Raw genomic sequence first — 15,815 nt, forward strand, 5'->3', positions numbered from 1 at the left:
TAGACATAATCCAATCATGTCTATGCTCAACGCAAACACCAAATGACAATTATTCAGGTTTAATACTAATCTTGATGGTAGAGGGAGCGTGCGATGTTTGATCACATCAAACTTGGAAACACTTCCAACACATATCGTCAGCTCACCTTTAGCTAGTCTCCGTTTATTCCGTAGCTCTTTTATTTCGAGTTACTAACACTTAGCAACCGAACCGGTATCTAATACCCTGGTGCTACTAGGAGTACTAGTAAAGTACACATTAACATAATGTATATCCAATATACTTCTATCGACCTTGCCAGCCTTCTCATCTACCAAGTATCTAGGGTAATTCCGCTCCAGTGGCTGTTCCCCTTATTACAGAAGCACTTAGTCTCGGGTTTGGGTTCAACCTTGGGTTTCTTCACTAGAGCAGCAGCTGATTTGCCGTTTCATGAAGTATCCCTTCTTGCCCTTGCCCTTCTTGAAACTAGTGGTTTCACCAACCATCAACAATTGATGCTCCTTCTTGATTTCTACTTTCGCGGTGTCAAACATCGCGAATACCTCAAGGATCATCATATCTATCCCTGATATGTTATAGTTCATCACGAAGCTCTAGCAGCTTGGTGGCAATGACTTTGGAGAAACATCACTATCTCATCTGGAAGATCAACTCCCACTCGATTCAAGTGATTGTTGCACTCAGACAATCTGAGCACAAGCTCAACGATTGAGCTTTTCTCCTTAGTTTGCAGGCTAAGAAAATTGTCGGAGGTCTTATACCTCTTGACGTGGGCACGAGCCTGAAATCCCAATTTCAGCCCTCGAAACATCTCATATGTTCCGCGACGTTTCGAAAACGTCTTTGGTGCCTCAACTCTAAACCGTTTAACTGAACTATCACGTAGTTATCAAAACGTGTATGTCCGATGTTCGCAACATCCACAAACGACGTTTGGGGTTCAGCACACTGAGCGGTGCATTAAGGACATAAGCTTTCTACTGTCCGCATAATCGCTACTGTCAACTTTCAACTATATTTTCTCTAGGAACATATCTAAACAGTGGAACTAAAGCGCGAGCTTACGACATAATTTGCAAAGATCTTTTGACTATGTTCAGGATAATTAAGTTCATCTTATGAACTCCCACTCAGATAGACATCCCTCTAGTCATCTAAGTGATTACATGATCCGAGTCAACTAGGCCGTGTCCGATCATCACGTGAGACGGACTAGTCATCATCGGTGAACATCTTCATGTTGATCGTATCTACTATACGACTCATGCTCGACCTTTCGGTCTCTGTGTTCCGAGGCCATGTCTGTACATGCTAGGCTCGTCAAGTTAACCCTAAGTGTTTCGCGTGTGTAAATCTGTCTTACACCCGTTGTATGTGAACGTAAGAATCCATCACACCCGATCATCACGTGGTGCTTAGAAGCGACGAACTTTAGCAACGGTGCACAGTTAGGGGAGAACACTTCTTGAAATTTTGTAAGGGATCATCTTATTTACTACCGTCGTTCTAAGTAAACAAGATGCATAAACATGATAAACATCACATGCAATCAAATAGTGACATGATATGGCCAATATCATTTTGCTCCTTTTGATCTCCATCTTCGGGGCTCCATGATCATCATCGTCACCGGCATGACACCATGATCTCCATCATCATGATCTCCATCATCGTGTCTCCATGAAGTTGTCTCGCCAACTTATTACTTCTACTACTATGGCTACCGGTTAGCAATAAAGTAAAGTAATTACATGGCGTTGTTCAATGACACGCAGGTCATACAATAAATAAAGACAACTCCTATGGCTCCTGCCGGTTGTCATACTCATCGACATGCAAGTCGTGATTCCTATTACAAGAACATGATCAATCTCATACATCACATATCATTCATCACATTCTTCTTGGCCATATCACATCACATAGCATACCCTGCAAAAACAAGTTAGACGTCCTCTAATTGTTGTTTGCATGTTTTACGTGGCTGCTATGGGTTTCTAGCAAGAACGTTTCTTACCTACGCAAAACCACAACGTGATATGCCAATTGCTATTTACCCTTCATAAGGACCCTTTTCATCGAATCTATTCCGACTAAAGTGGGAGAGACTGGCACCCGCTAGCCACCTTATGCACCAAGTGCATGTCAATCGGTGGAACCTGTCTCACGTAAGAGTACGTGTAAGGTCGGTCCGGGCCGCTTCATCCCACAATACCGTCGAAACAAGATTGGACTAGTAACGGTAAGCATATTGAACAAAATCAACGCCCACAACTACTTTGTGTTCTACTCGTGCAAAGAATCTACGCAATAGACCTAGCTCTGATACCACTGTTGGGGAACGTAGCAGAAATTCAAAATTTTCCTACGTGTCACCAAGATCTATCTATGGAGAAACCAGCAACGAGGGGAAGGAGAGTGCATCTACATACCCTTGTAGATCGCTAAGCGGAAGCGTTCAAGAGAACGGGGTTGAAGGAGTCGTACTCGTCGTGATCCAAATCATCAGAGATCCTAGTGCCGAACGGACGGCACCTTCGCGTTCAACACACGTACAGCCCGGTGACGTCTCCCATGCCTTGATCCAGCAAGGAGAGAGGGAGAGGTTGAGGAAGACTCCATCCAGCAGCAGCACGACGGCGTGGTGGTGGTGGAGGAGCGTGGCAATCCTGCAGGGCTTCGCCAAGCACCGCGGGAGAGGAGGAGAACTTGTGAGAGGGGGAGGGCTGCGCCAGAACTTGGGTGTAGCTCCCATGCACCTCTCCACTATATATAGGGGTGGAGGGGGCTGATTTCTTGACCTCCAAGTCCATTGGGGCGTTGGCAAAGGTGGGAGGCAAGAAATCCCATCATTTCCTTCCCCACCGATTGTTATCCCCCCTTTTTAGGGATCTTGATCTTATCCCTTCGGGATATGATCTTATTCCTTCTAAGGGGGATCTTGGTGCGCCTTGACCAGGGGTGTGGGGCCTTGCCCCCACTACCCACGTTCATGTGGGTCCCCCATGCAGGTGGGCCCCACTCCGGAACCTTCTAGAACCTTCCCGGTACAATACCGAAAAATCCCGAACATTTTCCGGTGGCCAAAATAGGACTTCCCATATATAAATCTTTACCTCCGGACCATTCCGGAACTCCTCGTGACGTCCGGGATCTCATCCGGGACTCCGAAAACATTCGGTAACCACATACAAACTTCCTTTATAACCCTAGCGTCATCGAACCTTAAGTGTGTAGACCCTACGGGTTCGGGAGACATGTAGACATGACCGAGACGTTCTCCGGTCAATAACCAACAGCGGGATCTGGATACCCATGTTGGCTCCCACATGTTCCACGATGATCTCATCGGATGAACCACGATGTCAAGGACTCAATTAATCCCGTATACAATTCCCTTTGTCTAACGGTATTGTACTTGCGTGAGATTCGATCGTCGGTATACCGATACCTTGTTCAATCTCGTTACCGGCAAGTCTCTTTACTCGTTCTGTAACACATCATCCCGTGATCAACCCCTTGGTCACATTGTGCACATTATGATGATGTCCTACCGAGTGGGCCCAGAGATACCTCTCCGTTCACACGGAGTGACAAATCCCAGTCTCGATTCGTGCCAACCCAACAGATACTTTCGGAGATACCTGTAGTGCACCTTTATAGCCACCCAGTTACGTTGTGACGTTTGGTACACCCAAAGCATTCCTACGGTATCTGGGAGTTGCACAATCTCGTGGTCTAAGGGAAAGATACTTGACATTAGAAAAGCTTTAGCATACGAACTACACGATCTCTGTGCTAGGCTTAGGATTGGGTCTTGTCCATGACATCATTCTCCTAATGATGTGATCCCGTTATCAATGACATCTAATGTCCATGGTCAGGAAATTGTAACCATCTATTGATCAACGAGCTAGTCAACTAGAGGCTTACTAGGGACATGGTGTTGTCTATATATCCACACATGTATCTGAGTTTCCTATCAATACAATTATAGCATGGATAATAAACGATTATCATGAACAAGGAAATATAATAATAACCAATTTATTATTGCCTCTAGGGCATATTTCTAACATTACAAGTGTTTATAGTAGCCCCTGAGTATTTGATACTTGTTCGGTTGCTAAGATTAGTAAACTCGAAACAGGAGTTACAGAATAAACAGAGACTAGTTGAAGGGGAAGTGACGATGAGTGTTGGAAGTAGTTCCAAGATTGATATGATCATCATCGCACACTCCCTATACTTTCGGGATTAGTGTTAAACCTAAATAAATGTTATTTAGCGTTTGCATTGAGCATGAATATGATTTGATCATGTTTATTGCAATACGGTTATTCATTTAAAGTCAGAGAATAATTGTTGTTCTGTTTACATGAATAAAACCTTTAATGGTCATACACCCAATGAAAATAGTTTGTTGGATCTCGATCGTAGTGATACACATATTCAAAATATTGATGCCAAAAGATGCAAAGTTAATAATGATAGTGCAACTTATTTGTGGCACTGCCGTTTGGGTCATATCGGTGTAAAGCGCATGAAGAAACTCCACAAAGATGGATTTTCGGAATCACTTGGTTATGAATCATTTGATGCTTGCAAACCGTGCCTTTTGGGCAAGATGACTAAAACTCCGTTCTCCGGAACAATGGAACAAGCTACTAACTTATTGGAAATAATACATACCGATGTATGCCATCCAATGAGTGTTGATGCTCGTGGCAAGTATTGTTATTTTCTGACCTTCACAAGATGATTTGAGCAGATATGGGTATATCTACTTGATGAAACATAAGTCTGAGATAGTTGAAAGGTTCAAAGAATTTCAGAGTGAAGTGGAAAATCATCGTAACAAGAAAATAAAATTTCTACGATCTGATCGTGGAGACGAATATTTGAGTTACAAGTTTGGTCTTCAATTAAAACAATGTGGAATAGTTTGACAGCTCACGCCACCTGGAACACCACAACGTTATGGTGTGACCGAACGTCATAGCCGCACTTTATTTGATATGGTGCGATCTATGATGTCTCTTACTGATTTACCACTATTGTTTTGGGGTTATGCATTAGAGACAGTTGCATTCACGTTAAAAGGGCACCATTTAAATCCCTTGAGACGACACCGTATGAACTATGGTTTAGCAGTACACCTAAGCTATCGTTTCTTAAAGTTTGGAGTTGCGATGCTTATATGAAAAAGATTTTCAACCTGATAAGCTCAAACCCAAATCGGAGAAGTGCTTCTTCATAGAATACCCAAAGGAAATTGTTGGGTACACCTTCTATCATAGATCCGAAGGCAAGATATTCGTTGCTAAAAATGGATCCTTTCTAGAGAAGGAGTTTCTCTCGAAAGAAGTGAGTGGGAGGAAAGTAGAACTTGATAAGGTAATTGTACCTTCTCCCGAATTGGAATGTAATTCATAACAGAAATCAGTTCCAGTGATTCTTACACCAATTAGTGAGGAAGTTAATGATGATGATCATGAAACTTCGGATCAAGTTATTACAGAACCTCGTAGGTCTTCCAGAGTACGGTCCGCACTAGAGTGGTACGGTAATCCTGTTCTGGAAATCATGTTACTAGACCATGATCAACCTACCGACTATGAGGAAGCAATGATGAGCCCAGATTCCGCGAAATGGCTTGAGGCCATGAAATCTGAGATAGGATCCATGTATGAGAACAAAGTGTGGACTTTGGTGGACTTGCCCGATGATCGGCAAGCCATAGAAAATAAATGGATCTTCAAGAGGAAGACGGACGTTGATAGTAGTGTTACTATCTACAAAGCTCGAATTGTCGAAAAAAAAGTTTTTCGACAAGTTCAAGGTGTTGAATACAATGAGATTTTTCTCACTCGTATCGATGCTTAAAAGTCTGTCCGAATCATGTTAGCAATTGCCGCATTTTATGATTATGAAATATGGAAGATGGATGTCAAAACTGCATTCCTGAACGGGTTTCTGGAAGAAGAGTTGTATATGATGCAGCCAGAAGGTTTTGTCGATCCAAAGGGAGCTAACAAAGTGTGCAAGCTCCAGCGATCCATCTATAGACTGGTGCAAGCATCTCAGAGTTGGAATATACGCTTTGATAAGTTGATCAAAGCATATAGTTTTATACAGACTTGCGGTGAAGCCTGCATTTACAAGAAAGTGAGTGGGAGCACTACATCATTTCTGATAAGTATATGTGAATGACATATTGTTGATCGGAAATAATGTAGAATTTTTCTGCAAAGCATAAAGGAGTGTTTGAAAGGAGTTCTTTAAAAGAAAGACCTCAGTAAAGCTACTTACATATTGAGCATCAAGATCTATTGAGATAGATCAAGACGCATGATAAGATTTTCAATGAGTACATACCTTGACAAGATTTTGAAGTAGTTCAAAATGGAACAGTCAAAGAAAGAGTTCTTGCGGGTGTTGCAAAGGTATGAAATTGAGTAAGACTCAAATCCCGACCACAGCAGAAAATAGAAAGAAAATGAAAGTCATTCCCTATGCATCAGTCATAGGTTCTATAAAAGTATGCCATGCTATGGACCAGACCTATTGTATACTCTGCCCTGGTTTGGCAAGGGAGTACAATAGTGATCTAGGAGTAGATCACTGGACATTGGTCAAAATTATCCTTAGTGGAATAAGGATATGTTTCTCAATTATGGAGGTGACAAAAAGGTTCGTCGTAAAGGGTTATGTCGATACAAGTTTTGGCACTGATCCAGATGACTCTAAGTCTTAATATGGATACATATTGAAAGTGGGAGCAATTAGCTAGAGTAGCTCCGTGCAGAGCATTGTAGACATAGAATATTTGCAAAATACATACGGCTCTGAATGTGATAGACCCGTTGACTAAACTTCTCTCACAAGCAAAACATGGTCATACCTTAGTACTCTTTGGGTGTTAATCACATAGCGATGTGAACTAGATTATTGACTCTAGTAAACCCTTTGGGTATTGGTCACATGACGATGTGAACTATGGGTGTTAATCATATACAGATATGAATATTGGTGTTAAATCACATGGTGATGTGAACTAGATTATTGACTCTAGTGCAAGTGGGAGACTGAAGGAAATATGCCCTAGAGGCAATAATAAAGTTATTATTTATTTCCTTATTTCATGATAAATGTTTATTATTCATGCTAGAATTGTATTAACCGGAAACATAATACATGTGTGAATACATAGACAAACATAGTGTCACTAGTATGCCTCTACTTGACTAGCTCGTTGAATCAAAGATGGTTAAGTTTCCTAGCCATAGACATGAGTTGTCATTTGATTAACGGGATCACATCATTAGGAGAATGATGTGATTGACTTGACCCATTCCGTTAGCTTAGCATTTGATCATTTAGTATGTTGCTATTGCTTTCTTCATGACTTATACATGTTCCTATGACTATGAGATTATGCAACTCCCGTTTACCGAAGGAACACTTTGTGTGCTACCAAACGTCACAACGTAACTGGGTGATTATAAAGGAGCTCTACAGGTGTCTCCAAAGGTACATGTTGAGTTGGCATAATTCGAGATTAGGTTTTGTCACTCCGATTGTCGGAGAGGTATCTCTGGGCCCTCTCGGTAATACTCATCACCTAAGCCTTGCAAGCATTGTAACTAATGAGTTAGTTATGAGATGATGAATTACGGAACGAGTAAAGAGACTTGCCGGTAATGAGATTGAACTAGGTATTGGATACCGACGATCGAATCTCGGGCAAGTAACATACCGATGACAAAGGGAACAACGTATGTTGTTATGCGGTTTGACCGATAAAGATCTTCATAGAATATGTGGGAACCAATATGAACATCCAGGTTCCGCTATTGGTTATTAACCGAGAATAGTTCTAGGTCATGTCTACATAGTTCTCGAACCCGTCGGGTCCGCACGCTTAACGTTACGATGACAGTTTTATTATGAGTTTATAAGTTTTGATGTACCGAAGGTTGTTCGGAGTCCCGGATGTGATCACGGACATGACGAGGAGTCTCGAAATGGTCAAGACATAAAGATTGATATATTGGATGACTATATTCGGACACCGGAAGTGTTCTGGGTGTTTCCGGAGAAAAACCGTAGTACCGGAGGGTTACCGGAACCCCCGGGAAGTAATGGGCCTTGATGAGCCCTAGTGGAGAGAGAGGGGCCGGCCAGGGCAAGAGGCGCGCCCCCTCCCCTTGAGTCCGAATAGGACAAGGAAGGGGGGGCGGCGCCCCCCTTGCCTTCCCCCTCTCCCACTCCTTCCTTCCCCCTCCTTCTTGGAATAGGAAAGGGAGGGGGCAAACCTACTTGGAGTAGGTTTCCCCCTCCTAGGGCGCGCCTCCCCTTAGGCCGGCCCCCTCCTCCTCTCCCCCTTTATATACGGGGGTGGGGGCACCCCATAGACACACAAGTTGATCTACGGATCGTTCCTTAGCCGTGTGTGGTGCCCCCCTCCACCATATTCCACCTCGGTCATATCATCGCGGAGTTTAGGCGAAGCCCTGCGCCGGTAGAACATCATCATCGTCACCACGCCGTCGTGCTGACGGAACTCATCCCCGACGCTTCGCTGGATTGGAGCCCGGGGGACGTCATCGAGCTGGACATGTGCTGAACACGGAGGTGCCGTACGTTCGGTGCTTGGATCGGTCGATTCGTGAAGACGTACGACTACATCAACCGCGTTGTCATAACGCTTCCGCTTAACGGTCTACGAGGGTACGTAGACAACACTCTCCCCTCTCGTTGCTACGCCATTACCATGATCTTGCGTGTGCGTAGGAAATTTTTTGAAATTACTACGTTCCCCAAGAATTAATACATATATGAAAAAACATATATAAACAAAAAAATGCTATGAACATTATATTCATACATACATATATAGCCACATCCATTCATCATATATATAGCTACCACATACATATATACATTATATATATGAAAAAAATGCAATGAACAAAAAAAATACACTTATGAAAAAATATACTATGAACATGTACAGATATATACACGTACAAACACATATACACACAAAAATGCAAAAAATACATATATACTTGCATATATGTATAAATTTTTGCATACATAAATTTTTGCATATATAAACTTCTGCATATATAAAAAAAGAGGAAAGGGCGCCGGCGGCCAGACCGAAGGCGGCGGCGTGTGGTCGGGGCGACGGCGACGGGGTTGGGGAAGGGGCGGTGCGCGCGGCGACGGGGACAGGGTCGGGGAAGGGGCGGCGCGCGCGGCGACGGCGGCGGGGTCAGGGAAGGGGCGGCGCGCGCGGGCGACGGGGTCGGGGAACGGCCGGTGGCGCGCGCGCGGCGACGACGATGGTATCGGGGCCGGCAGGGGCGGCGGGCGCGGCGACACTGTCGGGGCAGTGGCTCGGCGGCGGCGACGGCGAGCTGGACCAGCCTGACGGCGTCGGGGCAGGGCTCGGCGGCGACGGCGACGAGGAGCAGAGGCATCAGGGCGAGAAGAAAGAGATGGGTTTTGGCGAAAACTGCTAAGTCCTGTATATATGGCAAGAGCATTGGTCCCGGTTGGTGGCTCCAACCGGGACTAATGCCCCCTTTAGTCCCGGTTGGTGCCAGGTCCCGGTTGGTGGCACCAACCGGGACTAAAGGGTGGGCATTGGTACCGGTTGGGGCCACGAACTGGTACCAATGCACCCCCTTTAGTCCCGGTTGGTGCCACCAACCGGGACCAAAGGCCCCTGTGCTGCCCGCGTCGCGGCCAAAGTTTAGTCCCACCTCGCTAGTTGAGAGGGGCGCGCAGTGGTTTATAAGCCCCACTGCCGCACCCCTCTCGAGATCCTCTCCACTGCAGGCTTACGGGCCTACTTGCTACTGCTTTGCCTGATGGGCCTTCTGGGCCTACTGCGGGCCTGAATCCTGGCCCATAGTAGGGTTTCAAGTCGTATTCAGGCCGTGGGGGCCCAGTAGGAGGCATTTTTTTTGTTTTTTTGTTTTCCTTACTTATTGTTGCTATTTTTATTTTTTTTCCAATTTTTTTGTTTTGTTTTCTGCATTATTTATTTTCTTTTGTTTTTTACTTTATTTTTTAATTCTTTTTTGCTTTTAGTTTTAGGAAAATTATAAACTTTCTGTTAGTGCCATTACTTTTCAAGTTTGAAAACACTTTTTTTTGTTTTATTTCTTGCTTTATTTATTTTATTTTGTTTCTACTTACAACAAAATACTTATTGTTGTTTTTTTGTTTTGTTTTCTGCATTATTTATTTTCTTTTGTTTTTTGCTTTATTTTTTAATTCTTTTTGCTTTTAGTTTTAGGAAAATTATAAACTTTCTGTTACTGCCATTACTTTTCAAATTTGAAAACACTTTTTTTGTTTTTTGTTTTCTTTCTTGCTTTATTTATTTTATTTTGTTTCTACTTACAACAAAATACTTATTGTTGTTTTTTTGTTTTGTTTTCTGCATTATTTATTTTCTTTTGTTTTTTGCTTTATTTTTTAATTCTTTTTGCTTTTAGTTTTAGGAAAATTATAAACTTTCTGTTACTGCCATGACTTTTCAAATTTGAAAACACTTTTTTTGTTTTTTTGTTTTCTTTCTTGCTTTATTTATTTTATTTTGTTTCTACTTACAACAAAATACTTATTGTTGCTATTTTTAATTATTACGAGGGCCGAACCATAAGACATTAAAGCATTTTAAATGAACTCTGAAAAAGTTGAAAGTTGGCATGGTATCATAAATTGACCCACACATAGCATGTGCATATACAAAACGGACAATGGTATCATACTCGTCAGTTACAAAGTTGGCATGGTATCATCATAATAGATGCGGGAGATAGTCTTCACTTTTTCTTCGCTTGTGTCATTTGCTTATTGCACCGTAACCATGGATAATCTTCATCGTTTATCAGGATGCTGGGGTCAGCCTTGACTTTGAAGGGAGGAATTTCATGAAACTTTTCATAATCTTCAGACATGTCTGTCTTGTCCTCCACTCCCACGATGTCCCTTTTTCCTGAAAGAACTATGTGGCGCTTTGGCTCATCGTATGATGTATTCGCTTCCTTATCTTTTTCTTTCTCGGTCTGGTAGACATGTCCTTCACATAGATAACCTGTGCCACATCATTGGCTAGGACGAACGGTTCGTCAGTGTACCCAAGATTTTTCAGATCCACTGTTGTCATTCCGTACTGTGGGTCTACCTGTACCCCGCCTCCTGACAGATTGACCCATTTGCACTTAAACAAAGGGACCTTAAAATCATGTCCGTAGTCAAGTTCCCATATGTCCACTATGTAACCATAATATGTGTCCTTTCCCCTCTCGGTTGTTGCATCAAAGCGGACACCGCTGTTTTGGTTGGTGCTCTTTTGATCTTGGTCAATCGTGTAAAATGTATTCCCATTTATCTCGTATCCTTTCCAAATCATAACAGTCGAAGATGGTCCCCTGGACAACAAGTACAGCTCATCACAAACAGTGTTGTCACCTCTGAGACGTGCTTCCAACCAACTGCTGAAAGTCCTGATGTGTTCACATGTAATCCAGTCGTCGCACTGCTCCGGGTGTTTGGAGCGCAGACTGTTCTTGTGTTCATCGACATACGGGGTCACCAAGGTAGAGTTCTGTAGAACTGTGTAGCGTGCTTGAGACCAAGAATATCCGTCCCTGCATATTATTGAGTCCCTTCCAAGCGTGCCTTTTCCAGTCAGTCTCCCCTCATACCGCGATTGAGGGAGACCTATCTTCTTAAGGCCAGGAATGAAGTCAACACAAAACCCGATGACATCCTCTGTTTGATGGCCCATGGAGATGCTTCCTTCTGGCCTAGCGCGGTTACGGACATATTTCTTTAGGACTCCCATGAACCTCTCAAAGGGGTACATATTGTGTAGAAATACGGGGCCCAGAATGACAATCTCGTCAACTAGATGAACTAGGACGTGCGTCATGATATTGAAGAAGGATGGTGGGAACACCAGCTCGAAACTGACAAGACATTGCACCACATCACTCCTTAGCCTTGGTATGATTTCTGGATCGATCACCTTCTGAGAGATTGCATTGAGGAATGCACATAGCTTCACAATGGCTAATCGGACGTTTTCCGGTAGAAGCCCCCTCAATGCAACCGGAAGCAGTTGCGTCATAATCACGTGGCAGTCATGAGACTTTAGGTTCTGAAACTTTTTCTCTGCCATATTTATTATTCCTTTTATATTCGACGAGAAGCCAGTCGGGACCTTCATACTAAGCAGGCATTCAAAGAAGATTTCCTTCTCTTCTTTGGTAAGAGCATAGCTGGCAGGACCTTCATACTGCTTTGGAGGCATGCCGTCTTTTTCGTGCAAACGTTGCAGGTCCTCCCGTGCCTCAGCTGTATCTTTTGTCTTCCCATACACGCCCAAGAAGCCTAGCAGGTTCACGCAAAGGTTCTTCGTCACGTGCATCACGTCGATCGAAGAGCGGACCTCTAGGTCTTTCCAGTAGGGTAGGTCCCAAAATATAGATTTCTTCTTCCACATGGGTGCGTGTCCCCCAGCGTCACTCGGAACAGCTAGTCCGCCGGGACCCTTTCCAAAGATTACGTGTAAATCATTGACCATAGCAAGTACGTGATCACCGGTACGCATGGCGGGCTTCTTCCGGTGATCTGCCTCGCCTTTGAAATGATTGCCTTTCTTTCGACATTGATGGTTGGTCGGAAGAAATCGACGATGGCCCAGGTACACATTCTTCCTGCAGCTTGCCAGGTATATACTATCGGTGTCAAGTAAACAGTGCGTGCATGCGTGGTATCCCTTGTTTGTCTGTCCTGAAAGGTTACTGAGAGCGGGCCAATCGTTGATGGTCACGAACAGCAACGCCTTTAGGTAAAATTCCTCCTGTTTGTGCTCATCCCACGTACGTACACCGTTTCCATTCCACAGCTGTAAAAGTTCTTCAACTAATGGCCTTAGGTACACATCAATGTCGTTGCCGGGTTGCTTAGGGCCTTGGATGAGAACTGGCATCATAATGAACTTCCGCTTCATGCACATCCAAGGAGGAAGGTTATACATACATAGAGTCACGGGCCAGGTGCTGTGATTGCTGCTCTGCTCCCCGAAAGGATTAATGCCATCCGCGCTTAAAGCAAACCATACGTTCACTTGCAAACTCATCCCAGTACTTTCTCTCGATTTTTCTCCACTGCGACCCATTAGCGGGTGCTCTCAACTTCCGTCTTTCTTACGGTCCTCACTGTGCCATCGCATCAACTTGGCATGCTCTCCGTTTCTGAACAGACGTTTCAACCGTGGTATTATAGGAGCATACCACATCACCTTCGCAGGAACCCTCTTCCTGGGGGGCTCGCCGTCAACATCACCAGGGTCATCTCGTCTGATCTTATACCGTAATGCACCGCATATCGGGCATGCGTTCAGATCCTTGTACGCACCGCGGTAGAGGATGCAGTCATTAGGGCATGCATGTATCTTCTGCACCTCCAATCCTAGAGGGCATACGACCTTCTTTGTTGCGTATGTACTGTCGGGCAATTCGTTATCCTTTGGAAGCTTCTTCTTCAATATTTTCAGTAGCTTCTCAAATCCTTTGTCAGGCACAACATTCTCTGCCTTCCACTGCAGCAATTCCAGTACGGTACCGAGCTTTGTGTTGCCATCTTCGCAATTGGGGTACAACCCTTTTTTGTGGTCCTCTAACATGCGATCGAACTTCAGCTTCTCCTTTTGACTTTCGCATTGCGTCCTTGCATCGACAATGACCCGGCGGAGATCATCATCATCGGGCACATCGTCTGGTTCCTCTTGATCTTCAGCAGCTTCGCCCGTTGCAGCATCATCGTGCACATCGTCTGGTTCCTCTTGATGTTCAGTAGCATCACCGTATTCAGGGGGCACATAGTTGTCATCGTACTCTTCTTCTTCGCCGTCTTCCATCATAACCCCTATTTCTCCGTGCCTCGTCCAAACATTATAGTGTGGCATGAAACCCTTGTAAAGCAGGTGGGTGTGGAGGATTTTCCGGTCAGAGTAAGACTTCGTATTCCCACATATAGGGCATGGACAACACATAAAACCATTCTGCTTGTTTGCCTCAGCCACTTCGAGAAAATCATGCACGCCCTTAATGTACTCGGAGGTGTGTCTTGAACCGTACATCCATTGCCGGTTCATCTGCGTGCATTATATATAATTAAGTGTGTCAAAAATCATTACAGAACACTAAAACCAAATTAATAGAAGTTCATCATCACACTAAAACCAAAGTACATACATAGTTCTCATCTAACAACATAAAGCTCTGCAGAGCATCTAAATTAATTAAACCATACACTGAAACTATGTAAAACATTTCAATGCGAAAACAAATGCGATCATAATCGCAACCAATGTAACAACTGATCCAACGGCATAATGATACCAAGCCTCGGTATGAATGGCATATTTTCTAATCTTTCTAATCTTCAAGCGCATTGCATCCATCTTGATCTTGTGATCATCGACGACATCCGCAACATGCAACTCCAATATCATCTTCTCCTCCTCAATTTTTCTAATTTTTTCCTTCAACAAATTGTTTTCTTCTTCAACTAAATTTAACCTCTCGACAATAGGGTCGGTTGGAATTTCCGGTTCAACAACCTCCTAGATAAATAAAATCTATGTCACGTTGGTCGGCATAATTGTCATAAACAATAAATGAACCAATAGTTATGAAAAGATAATATATACCACATCCGAATCATAGACAGGACGAGGGCCGACGGGGGCGGATACCAAAACCATCGCACTATATAAGATGCAATAATAAAAGTAAGAAAATTATACAAGTATCTATATAAACATACAAGTAAGAGGCTCACCACGGTGGTGCCGGCGACGAGATCGGCGCGGGCGATCGACGGCGGTGAAGACGGGGACGGGACGTGACGGACCGCTAAACCTAGACAAATATTGAGGAAAATGGAGCTTGGAGGTGGAGCTTGGAGAGGAGAAAGCTTAAGTAGTGTGGCTCGGGCATTCCATCGAACACCTCGTGTGCATAGGAGGTGAGCTAGAGCACCACAAAGCTCCCTCCTCGCATGCCACGAAAAACAGAGCAGTGAGAGTGCTCTGCTCGCGGGGTATATATAGGCAACTAATTGGTCCAGGTTCGTGGCTTGAACCGGGACTAAAGGGAAGCCTTTGGTCCTGGTTCAGGCGACCAACCGGGTCCAATGGTGGTGGGCCAGGAGCAAGGCACATTGGTCCTGGTTCGTCCCACCAACCGGGACCAAAAGGTCCAGACGAACCGGGACCAATGGCCCACGTGGCCCGGCCGGCCCCCGGGGCTCACGAACCGGGTCCAATGCCCCCATTGGTCCCGGTTCTGGATTGAACCGGGACTAATGGGCTGACCCGGCCTGGACCATTGCCCCCTTTTCTACTAGTGAATCCTCTTTCTTTATTTTCTTGCCCTTCTTCTCCCGTGCCTCTGTCTCCGTCTCTATCTCGTCTGACATTTTACGGGGCGGCATGTGCAGATCTTCCCTGATTTTCAAATCTTGCAAGTCTTTTCTTGCCTTCGGCCCATTCTTGGTCTTATCCGGCATGTTCATCAGTGTTGCGAGCAAGCTCTCAAGGACATTCTTACAGATATGCATTTGATCAAGGCAATGAGGTGTATCGAGTTTGTGCCAGTACTCCAAGTCCCAGAACACAGACCTCGTCTTACATACCTTCAGCAGCGGCTCCGGCCCCTTTCTCATCGTCTTTCCCGGCGCGGGGCACTCCTTCCAGTTTTTCAATGGCTCATCG

Source organism: Triticum aestivum, chromosome 7B (genome assembly GCF_018294505.1).
Source record: "Triticum aestivum cultivar Chinese Spring chromosome 7B, IWGSC CS RefSeq v2.1, whole genome shotgun sequence".
Lineage (NCBI taxonomy): Eukaryota > Viridiplantae > Streptophyta > Magnoliopsida > Poales > Poaceae > Triticum > Triticum aestivum.